This window comes from Scyliorhinus torazame, chromosome 8 (assembly GCF_047496885.1).
Source record: "Scyliorhinus torazame isolate Kashiwa2021f chromosome 8, sScyTor2.1, whole genome shotgun sequence".
Classification (NCBI taxonomy): domain Eukaryota; kingdom Metazoa; phylum Chordata; class Chondrichthyes; order Carcharhiniformes; family Scyliorhinidae; genus Scyliorhinus; species Scyliorhinus torazame.
In genome coordinates this window covers 17,885,995-17,900,991 of record NC_092714.1, presented here as the reverse complement: position 1 = coordinate 17,900,991, position 14,997 = coordinate 17,885,995, and the positions used below count along the sequence as shown (strand labels likewise).

The 14,997-nt window shown below is 47.8% G+C and overlaps 1 non-coding gene across 1 annotated transcript; it reads right to left on the bottom strand.

Moving 5' to 3' along the window:
* Window positions 1–14,680: 14,680 nt before the first annotated feature.
* Window positions 14,681–14,753, bottom strand: trnak-cuu (transfer RNA lysine (anticodon CUU)). Its single transcript has one exon. It is a non-coding gene; the product is annotated as a tRNA-Lys (tRNA).
* Window positions 14,754–14,997: the final 244 nt, after the last annotated feature.

Sequence of the window (14,997 nt, the reverse complement as noted above, 5' to 3'; positions counted from 1 at the left end):
TAGATGCAGCCACGGATAGATACCTTTCCAATTAGATTAAGTAGGTCAATGCTTCTTGATAAAGCCCTGAGCCATTCAGGGAAGAGAGTCCAGGCTCAATCAATCCTCTGCATCTATGCTGAGCTAACTGTTCTCAGTAAGGGCAACAATTGGAGTGGTAAAATTAACCTCAATTAAGACAAGCCATCCATCACCGTCACCTGCTCCAATACAGCTTCCGCACAGGCAGCTACCCGACCATGTGGAAAATTGCCCAGACATAGGTCCTTCCCGTAATAAGCAACACAAATCCAGTCTGACCACGTATCACCCCATCGGTCTCTGCTTGATCAGGATAACAATAATAATCTTTTATTGTCATAAGTATGCAGTTACTGCGGAAAAACCCCTAGTCGCCACATTCCGCCGCCTGTTCGGGTAAGCCGGTACGGGAATTGAACCCGCACTGCTGGCCTTGTACTGCATTACAAACCAGCTGTATAGCCCACTGAGCTAAACCGGCCCTTAAAGTGAGGGTAAATGTTATTGATTGTGCTATCAAATGGCAACCTACTCACCAATAACCTGCTCACCAATGCTCATTTGGGGTTCCGACAGGGCCACTCACACCCTAACCTCATTACAGTCGTCCAAATTTCTAATCTAAATCTAGAAAGTTATGGGGCTGGATTCTCCATCGGCGGGATCCTCCATTTCGCCGGCAGCGCACTCACGCCCACAATGGGAAACCCCATTGACCGACTGCCGGGACGGAAGATCCTGCCCGTGATCCTCCAAAACTCCTTAGATTCTGGAAGGATCCCAGTGGATTAGAAAATAACTAATGCAACACCCTTATTCAAGAAAGGAGAGACGGAGAGCAAGAAAGTACAATTAGCCTAACACCTGTCACAGGGGAACGGCTAGAATCCATTATTAAGGAGGTTCTATACGGAGAAAATCATAATGTGATCAGTTAGGGTCAACATGGCTTTGCGAAAGGCAAAATGTGTTTGATTAATTTCTTAGAGTTGTTTGAGAAAAAGCAAGGTGGATAAAGGTGAACCTGTGGACGTGGTGTACTTGGACCACCATTTAGGAATAAGAGTGAGATTTTTAAGACAGAGATGAGGAGAATTTTCTTCTCCGTGGCTCTTGAGCATGTTGAGTTCTCTTCCTCAGAAATCAGTGGAGACTGGGTCAATGTATTTATTTATGGCAGAGTTAGACAGATATTTGATAGAAAAAGGGGTGAAGGCTTTTTGGAGGCATACAGAAAAGTAGAGACCACAGTCAGATTGTATTTCCCAGCCTTGGGCAATCAGGGTTGAAAGAGCTGAACTCAAGAGGTGAGGTGAGCGTGACTGTCCTTGATATCGAGGCAGCATCTGATTGAGTGTGACACTCGAGAGACTCCAGTAAAATTGATGTCAATGGGAATCAGGGAGAACCTTACCTCACACTATCTCAGCGTGGTGTTCTCAGCCTGATTATCCTCAACGGCATCATTAATAATCTTCCCTCCAGCATAAAGTCAGAAGTGGGGAGGTTTGTTGATGATGTTTATTTAATACGATGAACATACATGCCATACAAGCGTTCGACAATGGCCATCTCCAACAAGAGAGAATATAGCCATCTCCACGTGACATTTGGAATGGAACCATAGAATTGCTACAGGACAGAAAGAGGCCATTCGGTCCATCGAGTCTGCACTCGACCCTCTGAAAGAGTACCCTACCTATCCCTGTAAACCCGTGTAACTTTAATGGAGTTACATTTGGTGAATCGCTCACCTTCCATCTCTTGGGGGTCACCATTGGCCAGAAACTTAACTGGACTGGCGATGTAAACATTGTGGTTACAAAAACAGATCTGAGGCTAGAAATTCTGCTGTGAGTAATTTAGCCTCTGATTCCCTAAAGCCTGCCCACCCTCTACAAGGCACAAATCAGGAGTGTGCTGAAATACTTTCCACTTGCTTTGATGAATTCAGAATCCAATAAAACTCCAGAAGCTCAATTCCATCCAGGAAAGAGGATTCCATTTGATTGGCGCCCCACTCAGCATATTCGCTCCTTCCACCACTAGTGCACAGTGGCAGCAATGTGTATCTCCCCTGAGATGCATTGCAGCAACTCACCAAGTCGCCTTTGAAAGTGCCATCTAAAACATTGACCTCTACCACCCAGGGCCAAGGGCGTAGACACAGGGGAACGCCGCTACCTGCCACACACCATTCTGACCTGGAACAATCGTTGACCTTCACTTTTGCTGGGTCCAATCTTGAAACTCCCTCCCGAACAGCACTGGAAGTGTGCCTACATATGATGGACTGCAGCAGGTCCAAAGGTTGGCTCACTGCCACCTTCTCAGGAGCAATTAGAGATGGGCAGCAAATAGATTAAATTAGATTAGATGTATTGCCACGTGTACCTTGGTACAGTGAAACGTATTGTTCTGCGTACAGTCCAGGCAGATCGCTCCATACATGAAAACATACAATAAATACACAATGTAAGTACATAGTCACAATATTGGCCGTGCCAGTGACACTCACATCCCATGAATGAATTTAAAACAAAATGCAAAGCTAATGGTAGACCTAGTAGAGTTTTTCAGAACTATGCAGGGTTTTGATGGTGCTCAGCATCAAGAAATTGTTTCCACTGGCAGTCATTCTGAGGGCATACAAACAGACACATTAAGAGCAAGAATATGCCATCCTTCCCCTGCATTCTGTTCCACCATTTGATACGGTCATGGCTGAAATGGTTGTGGCCTCAACTTTCCGGTCCACGCTCTCGTCCCTTTGTCTCTCTTGTCAATCACGAATGTATCACTTAAATAGGAGACCCCTTATATTGTGTCCCCTCTTTCTAATCTTTCTCTGAAGTCCACCCTCTCAAGTCCTCTCAGAATCTTATACATTCCAATAAGATCCAGACTCATTCTTCCAAACTCCAATAGATATAGGCGCAGTCTGTCCAACCTTTCTTCATTCCAGGAATCGGTTGAGTGAACGTTCTCTGAAATGCTTCTGCTGCAATAATGCTCAAAATAATTGAGAGCCAAGGAAGAGAGATTTCTTCACACAGTTGTTAAGATCGAGAACATATTTGAAAGCGTAGTGAAGATTTCAGTAAAACTTTCAAAAGGTTATTTGACACTAGTCAAACAGTATTCATTTGTGTGGTTTTGTGAAAAATGCTGAGGTGTGGAATTAAATCAGACCACTCTTCCAAAGAATCGGCAGAGGCATAATGGGCTAAATGCTACCATCTATGCATCTAAACATAGAATCATACAGTGCAGAACAGGCCCACCGGCCCATCAAGCCTGCACCGACAACAAAACAACTCAAAATCTCCACCAAATCCACTTCCTCGCTCTTGGCTCAGAGCCTTGATTGTTTTGACATTTCAAGTGCTCAGCCAAGTACTTTTTAAAGATTGTGAGGTTTTCTACCGCAACTACCCTCCCAGGCAGTGCGTTCTGTGATGTTCATTGCTTTGTGGATGATGATGGCTTTGAAGTGTAGTGTGTTACAAAGAACATCAAGCTAAGTTTCAAACAAAGCTTATTTATTAACACTACAACTAAACAAGATTCAAACCAACTTACTAAAGATACAAATAATGCAAAACACTGAGACAATTATTCTATCTACAGAGCTTCTGAAAACACGATTACTCTCTATCCCGCCTAATCATCCACACCCAAAATCGTGATTTATGTGTGTGCTCTTGATCACCATCTAGTGGTTGGAAGCATTCACATCAAATTGTTAACCCTTCATTTACTACAGAATATACATATTGTCACATGTTCCAGATTCCCAACATCCTTTGGGTGAAACCTTTTTTTCATCAAATCCCTTCTAAACCTCTTGCCTTTCACCTCAAAATTATGATCCCTTTGTTACTGACCCTTTAACTGAGGGGAACAGCTGCATTCTATCCACCCTTTCTGTCCACTCCTCCACGATGGATCTTTCGGCTCCTGTCTGCTGCCTGTGCTTGAAAGCCAATTTTGGGGGTTGGGGGGCGGTGACACTGGGCTGACATTACAACATTTAACTGTGATGATCAAATAGCCCTTAGATCCTCAAGCATCTAGGCTCCACTAAAAAGGATGGCAAAACAGCATCAGTGGAACTGTAACCTTGCAAAGGGTCCTGCAACAGAAAGGGGGAATGAGGTGAGGGAGGAGAGAAGGAGGTACTGCGGTAACAACCAAAAATCTACAAACTGCAAACAGAAATACTGGGACTTTGTTGCTCGATGTCAGCCAGCAGCTGGAGAAAATATCACCCATCCTCGAGCTGTTTCATGGAACACAACACTATTACTGCTCACCATACCCACATTGACTCGAGGAGACTGGACGAGGTAGATGCTGAAAGGTAGTTCTCCTTGTAGAGAGTCTAAAATTAGGGGACACAATTTAAAAATTAGGGGTCTCCCTATTCAGACTGGGGCATGGAGAATCTTTTCTCTCTCTGCTGGCTGTTAGTCTGTGGCATTCTCTTTCCCAAAGAGCAGCGGAGGCTGTGGATCATTGAGGGTATTCAAAGCTGAGTTACATTTTTGATCAAAAAGGGAGTCAATAGTTATAGGGTGTGTGTGTGTGTTGGGGAGGGGCAGGGGGAGGGGGGGGGGGTTGATGGTTAGCCAGGAATGTGGAATTGAGGCCACAAACAGATCATCCACAGTCTCATTGATGAGTGGACCATGACCACATAGCTTACTCCAGCTCCTAACATTTGAAGTTCTTGTGTGTCCTTGGCTCCGCACACCAAACATGGGATCACTGAAAGTTAGCTGGGAGATAAGAAATTGAATCCCACTTTTGTTTCTGTCTCCAGGAAGTAACCCAGCGAATGGTTTGTGGGCTGTTTAAAAGGTGATTTGAGAGTACAGAATCACAGCCAATATCAACTTCCTAGTCGGCTGCACACCTTTGCTGCCTCTTATGTGGCAAGAGGTATTTGATGGAATGCACACAGATTGTTGGAATTCGAAGAGAATGTTTTCCGAGTAGAACATTAGTCTAATTGTTTCCCAAAGGGAGTGGGTGGGATTCTCCGTTGCCCAACGCCAAAATCGGGAACGGCGATCGGGCGGAGAATGGCTCCTGGCGCTGAAATCGGGGCAGGCGCTGGTTTGATGCTGTGTCGTGATGACCCGCCCCCTCCAAGTCGGCGTCATCGGGACGTACGCTGCACGCAATCGCAATCCTGTTGGAATGTCATTAGCCGGCCAACCCGCTAAACACTGTCCCCGATGGGCCGAGTTCCCGACAGCGCGGACCACATCTGGTCTCAGTGGTCGGGAGTCTGGCGTGCCAGCTTTGGAGAGAGAGAGGGCTTGCGGACTGTGTCCAGCGTCGCCACACTCGGCAGAGATCCATGCCGCTGGCCGGGGCAGGAGGTGGGCTTTGGGGTCAGGGTGGGTGAGTACACGGTCCAGCATGGCCAGCGCCATCTTTTCCGGCGCGATCGGTGCGTGTGTGGGGGATGTAGCTGTGGCTTGTCAGCCCTGCACATGAGCAGCATGGGACCCGCTGATTCTCTAGCCGTTTTCCGTGCATTCCACGGGTGTTTCACGTGGCGTCGGTGCTGGCACCTCATCGTTAGCGGAATCAGTGAGGGTTTCGTGTCAATTTTCCCATCGTGAAACACCACAAATACCCCATTGACACCAGCATTTCACCTCAGGAATGGGAAATCCAGCCCAGTGTGTGTGAATGTGTCTGCGAAAGAAACAGGCCTATGACCTGGTCGAAAAATCAGTCAGATAAGGAACATGCCTCTCCTCAATGGAACAATTCTTTTCTGTTTTGTCCCAGAGATGTGAATAACATGTGAGTAAGACGTCAAAGAGGCAGTTTTGATCAACCCTCCTTCACTAAGAGGCATCTCTGGATGAGGTTAAACATGATTAACGTTCAATAAAGCTTTAGTTCACATGATTGGAGCACTTAGCTTCAGGTCACACTGGTGATGTGCCCAAAACCGTGTATTGACGACAATTCCAGTTTAAAGATTTTGGTAAATGGATGTTACGAACCTCGAGACAATGTGTGATGTTGGACTTGGAGAACAGATATAACGTACCTGTACTATACATTGATTTTACCTTCTGTATAATTATACTTACAATAAATAAGGTTTCGTAGTTTAGCCTGAACAATGTGATAATTTACTGTGGTGGCTTTCCATTGACTTGGAAAGATCAGGGCAACACTGCTTCTCTGTACTGTTTCTGGTATACACCCAACAGAATCAGGCTAGAATTTATTGCTGCTTGGCACCAGGGGCTGAATTTTTCGCAGCCCCACGCCAAAATCACGGGTGGCGAGGGGGCGGAGAATCCACTTTCACGCCGAAATCAGGCCCGGTGCTGGTCCGGCAATTCTCCGGGACCCGAATATCGGCGTGATCGCGAGTACGCCGTGCAGCTGAGGGCCCATTGACAGAGGCCCGTCCAGCAATCCTCCGCTCCGGGGGGCGGGGGGGGGGGGGGGCTCAATGCCCCGGTCTTGGGACTCCCGGCGTTGACGATTTTTCCTCCAGCTAATTGTGTGGATCTAGCTTCCTCTTTGACATTGTTCGGAGTGGTGTTCAATACAACGAGTCAAGGTGACTTGCCGCCTGTGAGCTCCACATTAGTTTTCTCGCTGAACCGACACTCTGTGCAATTTGGGGAATACCCCAGCCATGTGCTGTTTTATTTATGATCCACTCCAAATAAATGTTGCTCTGCTGTGTGTAACCCGCACTATACATCACACACAAATTTCATTTAAAATTTTACAATCCGTGTGACCCCGGCAAGATTTAAGATGTTTATCCTCTGCTTATCAGCCGTGGCTGCCACCTAAACCCTTATTTCCCTTTTGACACATCTTTCTCACCCACTGAGCAACGCCTCACTTGATTTGCAAATTGCTGCGCTTTCATTTTCAAGCAGGCACCTTCTCCAGGTAAAGGGGCTCGTCAAGAAGCAATGATGAAAGTCAATCCCTCGCTCGCGCATTTACCCCATTGTTGAGGTTATGTGTTTTTTTTACAGTTATATGAAAAGTGCTGATTGCACTCAGGGAGTTTTCGCTGCCAAGTCCTGGCTTTGTCTGTCCCTGCAGTAGATGCCGTTGCCTTGATTTCTAGGCCCTTGACTCAAACTCAAACAACAAAACCATGCATTTCTTTCCCGCCTTTGACATAGCAAGACATCCCAACACAGGATCATTATCCATTTGACCCTGGGCCAGCCAAGGAGACATTAGATGGAAAAGAGCAGCAGGTACCTGGGAACACCACCACCTTTAAGTTCCTCTCCAAGTCACTCACTATCCTGACTTGGAAACATATTGGTTGTTCCTTCACTGTCACTGGGGTCAAAATCCTTGAATTCCATCCCTAACAGCACTGTGGGTGTACCTACACCACATGAACTGCTATGGTTCCAGAAGGCAGCTCACCACCACCTCTCAATCAAGAAGTCTTACAACACCACGTTAAAGTCCATCAGGTTTATTTGGAATCACTAGCTTTCGGAGCATCACCTGATGAAAGAGCGACGCTCCGAAAGATAGTGATTCCAAATAAACCTGTTAGACTATCATCTGGTGTTGTAAGACTTCTTACCGTGACTACCCCAGTCCAACGCCAGCATCTCCACATCATTCTCAATTAAGGTAATTGGAGATGCAAAATAAAGGCTAGCCAGCGACAGCAACCTCCCGTAAATTGATATATTTTTTTAAATGACAGGTGACGAAAAGGTTAACCACCGAGGTAGGTTTTAAGTACCATCTTGAAGGAGGAGAGAGGGAGACAGTTAGAGGAGTGGAAAGCTTTAGGGAGGGAATTCCAGAGGTTAGGCTTCCCTTCCCATCTGCTTCTCTGAATGACCCTCCCATGTGCAGTGCCCACCCACCATCTCCAATTGTACTGGCCCGTGGGGTCTGCTTATTAATTGGCCACCTCCGGGAAGCTCGGGCTCGATGTTCCGACAGTTGCTCTTCCAGGTTCCCGACCTGGAATTCATGCAGATGGCGGGGTGGGAGAACTCAGTCCAGTCAGCATGTCATGTGTAAGGGAGCTTGCTGAGCTGAAGCTTGCCAGACCTCGTTTAGTGTCAATTATGTTTTCCGCCAAAAGTCAAATCACATCAGGATAATATTATACCCGGCAAGCACATAAATCACGTATGTGCCTGAGCCATTGAATTTACATTCTTTTCTTTGTGGTGAAAATCCAATATCAATTGACCTTTTGTTAATTTATTCTTGGGTTGTAGATAACAGTAGCAAAGAATGATTTGTTGCCCAAGTCTAATTCTCCTGTAAACCAGAAAAGGTAGGGGAGGGTGTCAGGAGCCTTACGCTGAGGAACATTACTAAACCCGTTGGTCTTTTTTGAGAGATAATGGCAACTCACAAATTATCAGATTTTCTTATTGCGGAGTGGGGTGGGGAGGGTGGGGTGGGGGTGGGGGTGGGGGTAGGGGGGTGGGGGGGGGGGTAGCTTAAGACGTTTAAGTTGCTAGATTAGCACCAGAGCTGAAAGGCTCCTATAACATCTTGTTGATTGTCAGGTAGATTTTACAAAAGGGCAATGTTGGTGCAGGAGTTTTATTAAGGTCAATTTATTGGATATGCCCATTCTTAATTGCCCTTCAGCATGTGGTAGTGAGCAGCCTTCCTGAGCTGCTGAGGTGTAGGTACACCCTGAGTGCTGTTAGGGAGGGAATTCAAGGATTTTGGCCCAGCGACAGTGAAAGAACATATATTTCCAAAGTCAGGGTGAGGAGTGACTTGGAGGGGAACCTCCAGGTGGTGGTGTTCCCAGGTATCTGCTGCTCTTGTCTGCTCGCTGTGAAAAACAGGAAGGCAAAGCACTTGGCTGCTTTTGATGTGGAGAGGAGGTGCCAATCATAGAAAGAGTGTTTATAAACATTGTGGTTAGCATCAAAGCAGGGTAATGGAGATGCATTCAAGTGTCAAGGGAAAGATAGATCAACAGTCCAGCAGCCGTCTCGGGAGTAATAAAATGTCAATCACCGGCTAATGCAATGTATTTTTGTGTGAAATTGAATGGAAGTTCTGCACTTCAATGGCTGAAAATGCAATGATTTTTAACCCTACTGCCTAAACCGCTCTTCAGATTTCTGGCAGAGGTCTCTGATAGGAGGGTCTGATGGGGGCTCTCTACTGGGGCGCTTTGTTGGGGTTTTCCGATGAGGGTCTCTGTTGAGAGTCTCTGATGGGTTTCTGCTCGGCGTTCTAATGGGGTCTCTGAATGGGGAGTCTGATGTGGATGTCTCTGTTGGGGGTTTCTGTTGTGGAGGTCTGAAGGGGAACTCGGATGAGGGAGTCTGATGGGGGGTTAGTGGGGTTGAGTCGCTCTTATGCATGCGTACTGGGGGAGGGGGGGTTGGGGTCAGCCATTATTCCCTTGGTGGTAGGGGAGAAGAACACTGGCTTGACGTCAGTGGACCTGACCACGAACGCACAAGACACAGACCTCTCTCCTGGAGCAGATGGACCCTTCTGGCCGCGACTATGTGTACCTACGATGCGCTCCATCTGCAGGGTTGTTGAAGATGTCATGCAGCTTGAAGTCTTTTACCGTTTCCATCATGAGTCTGGATACAACGTCCAGTTTGCTGTCGGTCCCGGCAGATCACCCAATTACATTGCTGATCCAGCTGAACTCACCGCCCAGAAATGACCAGCATGGAAGTAGCCAACAGCAGTGTGAGTTGCTGAAGGACTGCCAGATGCTCATTTGTTACGGTCAGGACGTATACGTTACTGAGTCTAAGAGGAGCGATTTGTATGTGACATCTGCTACGAGGAGGCGTTTGTGGGGAGCAGTACTGAGCACTGCTCACCTAAGGTCTCTGAGGCAAAAGGGTTAGATCCAAACTAAAAGGGTGAGACGAGTTACTCACTTTAACATGCAGATTTGCCAAATACTGATCCCGCCCACAACAGGCGGGATCCAGATAGCGACTTCTTCTGAGATCCTGTTCGATCTTGCGAGGTGTGGCCAGCCGGGTAAATCCTGGAAGAGACCTCGCAAGGCATCTACCAGCCACATCGCGCCACTGTTCGCACCCTTAGTCTCCCAAACTGAGAATCCTGCCCAGCACCTCTGACAATGCAGCACTCCCTCAGTAGTGTACTGTAACTGCCAGCCTCCGCGGAGTCTGTGGTCAGGGGCAAAATTCTCCCCCAACGGCGCGATGTCCGCCGACTGGCGCCAAAAACGGAATGCTCCGCATCTTTGGGGGCCGAGCCCCAACATTGAGGAGCTAGGCCAGCGCCGGAGGGATTTCCGCCCCGCCAGCTGGCGGAAATGGCGTTTGTTGCCCCGCCAGCTGGCGGAAATGGCGTTTGGTGCCCCGCCAGCTGGCGCGGGGAGCAATTTCTGGGCGGGACTTCGGCCCATTCGGGCCGGAGAATTGAGCGGCGGGTCCCGCCAACCGGCGCGGCCCGATTCCCGCCCCTGCCCAATCTCCGGTACCGGAGACTTCGGCGGGGGCGGGGGCGGGATTCACGGCGGCCAACGGCCATTCTCCGACCCAGCGGGGGGTCGGAGAATGACGCCCCTGGTGTGAGACTTGAATCCACAATCTGCGTGTCAAAGGTGACGCTGCTCCCACTTAGCCATGGCTGGTAACCTATTAGGGAGCACCATTATATGGATCTAATTAGCAAGTATCATGCATGTCCTTGAACTGAAGGAACTACTGTTAACAGAAATTGAAAACTGGTATATTAAAATGATGCCCTCTAAGTGATATCTAAATGTCAATGAGACAATTCAGATTTGTAATGCTATAATATAGAGAAAGTGTCATTTCATTAGTAATTATCAAATATTCTGTCCCCATGGTTTCTCAATTAAAGGTGATTTTTTTGCTCAATTAGTTCTTTGTCTAACTTGCACAGAACCTGAGCACCAATCATAAGATTTCGCAAATATCTTGTTTCAGAAAGTGAGCATCCTGGAGTGCTTAGAAATATTTTAAAAATTCAAGAAAGTACAAACAATGGAATCAGATAGAATCAGGATGGCTAGGACACGTATGTAATAGTCAGAGTTATCAGTCCAGTTGCTTCATATTTTGGAAACTGAATATTTGGGAGTGTTTTCCTGGCTGATATCTAATGGAAGGGTTCAGGTCTCTTATTTATAGAAAGGTAAATACCTGGGATTGAATTACATACTGGAGTCTAACCAAGGCATTTGGCTGACTTTATATATAGAATAATTGATGCTCAGAAATGAGTTACAGGCTGATGGTTTATGCAGTGTCAATGTTCTGATTTAATGAAGAAAAACATCAGCCAATGTATAGTATTAATAGTATTTGATCAGTAGAGCAGATTGCCAGATCCCAATTTTGATATTGCGGCCTGTGTTGAGTACTTTCAGTCGAAATCAACCCCCCTCACACCCTACACTCTGTCACCCTAGCAAGAGAGCCTATTCCTATCCCCCTTTCTCAACCAACTTCCCCTTAAATGTATTTATAGACAGTAGAACAGCAATGGCAGGAGTTTCTGGGAGTAATTGAGGACACAGTGCAGAGGTTCATCCCAAAGAAAAGAAAGGTTATCAGAGGGGGGATTAGGCAGCCATGGCTGACAAAGGAAGTTAGGGAATGCATCAAAGCAAAAGAGAAAGCCTATAATGTGGCAAAGAGTAGTGGGAAGTCAGAAGATTGGAAAGGCTACAAAAACAAACAGAGGATAACAAAGAGAGAAATAAGGAAAGAGAGGATCAAATATGAAGGTAGGCTAGCCAGTAACATTAGGAATGATAGTAAAAGTTTCTTTAAATACATTAAAAACAAACAGGAGGCAAACTGTTTGGGCCGCTCCAAAATGACGCTGGTAATTTTGTGATGGGAGACAAGGAAATAGCTGAGGAACTAAATAAGTACTTTGCGTCAGTCTTCACAGTAGAAGACATGAGTAATATCCCAACAATTCCGGAGAGTCAGGAGGCAGAGTTGACTATGGTAGCCATCACAAAGGAGAAAGTGCTAGAGAAACAAAAAGGTCTAAAAATTAATAAATCTCCGGGCCCAGATGGGCTACATCCTAGAGTTCTAAAGGAGATAGCTGAAGAAATAGTGGAGGCGTTAGTTATGATCTTTCAAAAGTCACTGGAGTCAGGGAAAGTCCCAGAGGATTGGAAAATCGCTGTTGTAACCCCTCTGTTCAAGAAGGGAACAAGGAAAAAGATGGAAAATTATAGGCCAATTAGCCTAACCTCGGTTGTTGGCAAGATTCTAGAATCCATTGTTAAGGATGAGATTTCTAAATTCTTGGAAGTGCAGGGTCAGATTAGGACAAGTCAGCATGGATTTAGTAAGGGGAGGTCGTGCCTGAAAAACCTGTTAGAGTTCTTTGAAGAGATAACAAATAGGTTAGACCAAGGAGAGCCAATGGATGTTATCTATCTTGACTTCCAAAAGGCCTTTGATAAGGTGCCTCACGGGAGACTGCTGAGTAAAATAAGGGCCCATGGTATTCGAGGCAAGGTACTAACATGGATTGACGATTGGCTGTCAGGCAGAAGGCAGAGAGTTGGGATAAAAGGTTCTTTTTCGGAATGGCAACCGGTAACGAGTGGTGTCCCGCAGGGTTCAGTGTTGGGGCCACAGCTGTTCTCTTTATATATTAACGATCTAGATGACGGGACTGGGGGTATTCTGGCTAAGTTTGCCGATGATACAAAGATAGGTGGAGGGGCAGGTAGTATGGAGGAGGTGGGGAGGCTGCAGAAAGATTTAGACATTTTAGGAGAGTGGTCCAAGAAATGGCTGATGAAATTCAACGTGGGCAAGTGCGAGGTCTTGCAATTTGGAAAAAAGAATAGAGGCATGGACTATTTTCTAAACGGTGACAAAATTCATAATGCTGAAGTGCAAAGGGGCTTGGGAGTCCTAGTCCAGGATTCTCTAAAGGTAAACTTGCAGGTTGAGTCCGTAATTAAGAAAGCAAATGCAATGTTGTCATTCATCTCAAGAGGCTTGGAATATAAAAGCAGGGATGTACTTCTGAAGCTTTATAAAGCATTAGTTAGGCCCCATTTAGAATACTGTGAGCAATTTTGGGCCCCACACCTCAGGAAGGACATACTGGCACTGGAGCGGGTCCAGCGGAGATTCACACAGATGATCCCAGGAATGGTAGGCCTAACATACGATGAACATCTGAGGATCCTGGGATTATATTCATTGGAGTTTAGGAGGTTGAGGGGAGATCTAATAGAAACTTACAAGATAATGAATGGCTTAGATAGGGTGGATGTAGGGAAGTTGTTTCCATTAGCAGGGGAGACTAGGACCCGGGGGCACAGCCTTAGAATAAAAGGGAGTCACTTTAGAACAGAGATGAGGAGAAATTTCTTCAGCCAGAGAGTGGTGGGTCTGTGGAATTCATTGCCACAGAGGGCGGTGGAGGCCGGGACGTTGAGTGTCTTTAAGACAGAAGTTGATAAATTCTTGCTTTCTCGAGGAATTAAGGGCTATGGAGAGAGAGCGGGTAAATGGAGTTGAAATCAGCCATGATTGAATGGTGGAGTGGACTCGATGGGCCGAATGGCCTTACTTCTGCTCCTATGTCTTATGGTCTTATAATAATAATCTTTATTGTCACAAGTAGGCTCACATTGCAATGATGTTACTGTGAAAAGCCACCAGTCGGCACATTCCGGCGGCTGTTCGGGTACACTGAGGGAGAATTCAGAATGTCCAAATTACCTAACGTGCCGGGCGGAATTCTCCAACCCCCGCCAGGTCGGAGAATCGCCGGGGGGGGCGGCGTGAATCCCGCCCCGCCGCTCCGACGGCGGCTGCCGAATTCTCCGGCGGCGTTTTTTTGTCGGGGGCGGGGATCGCGCCGCCCCGGTCGGGGGCCGTTGGCAGTGGCGCCCCCCCCCGGCGATTCTCCGGTCCCCGATGGGCCGAGCGGCTGCCCATTTTCGGCCTGACCCGCCGCCGTGGTTTGGACCAAGTCCGTACTGTCGGGACATGGTACTGAGGGCGGCCTGCGGAGACCACGGGGGAGTGCGGGGTGCGGGGGGGGGGGGGGGTGCGGGGGGGGTCCACGGTGGCCTGGCCCCCGATTGGGGCCCACCGATCTGCGAGCGGGCCTGTGCCATGGGGGCACTCTTTCCCTCCGCGCCAACCTGTGTAAAGCTCCGCCATGGCTGGCGCTGAGAAGAAACCCCTTGCGCATGTGCAGGGATCACGGCAGTGGTTCAGCGCATGCGCCAGAACACACTGGTGCTCCCGCGCATGCACCAACTCGCGCCGGCCGGCGGAGGCGAGTCGGCGCTGCGCCAACCATTCCAGCGCTGGCCTAGCCCATCCTCCGCACCTTCCCGGCTGCCTGACGCCGGAGTGATTCACGCCACTCCTTGGCGCCGGTACGGCAATCCCCGCCGGATACCAGAGAATCCCGGCCCACGTCTTTCGGGACTAGTGAGAGGAGACCGGAGCACCCGGAGGAAACCCACGCAGACACGGGGAGAACGTGCAGACTCCGCACAGACAGTGACCCAGACGGGAATCGGACCTGGGACCCTGACGCTGTGAAGCCACAGTGCTAACCACTCTGCTCCCCTAAAACAGTTTGTTCAGCTCAATATTCTCAAATAACAATATGGAAACGCCCAATGTGGGGCTCGAACCCACAACCCTGGGCTTAAGAGTCCCATGCTCTACCGACTGAGCTAGCCGGGCTGGCTATTTGTCTGAGCAACATCCTGAAGTAGTAGATTTCACATTTTGACCATCCTTGGGGTGGAATCATTTCTCCTGAATTGAATTTATTCTTGACTATCCAATGGGGGGAGGGGGGGCTGGCTAGCTCAGTTACGAATGTACAAGATAGGAGCAGAAGTAGGCCATTCGGCCCTCGGGTCTGCTCCACCATTCATAAGATCTGTTTCTGTTTCAAATTCCTCATTCCCATCTAACCCCCGGT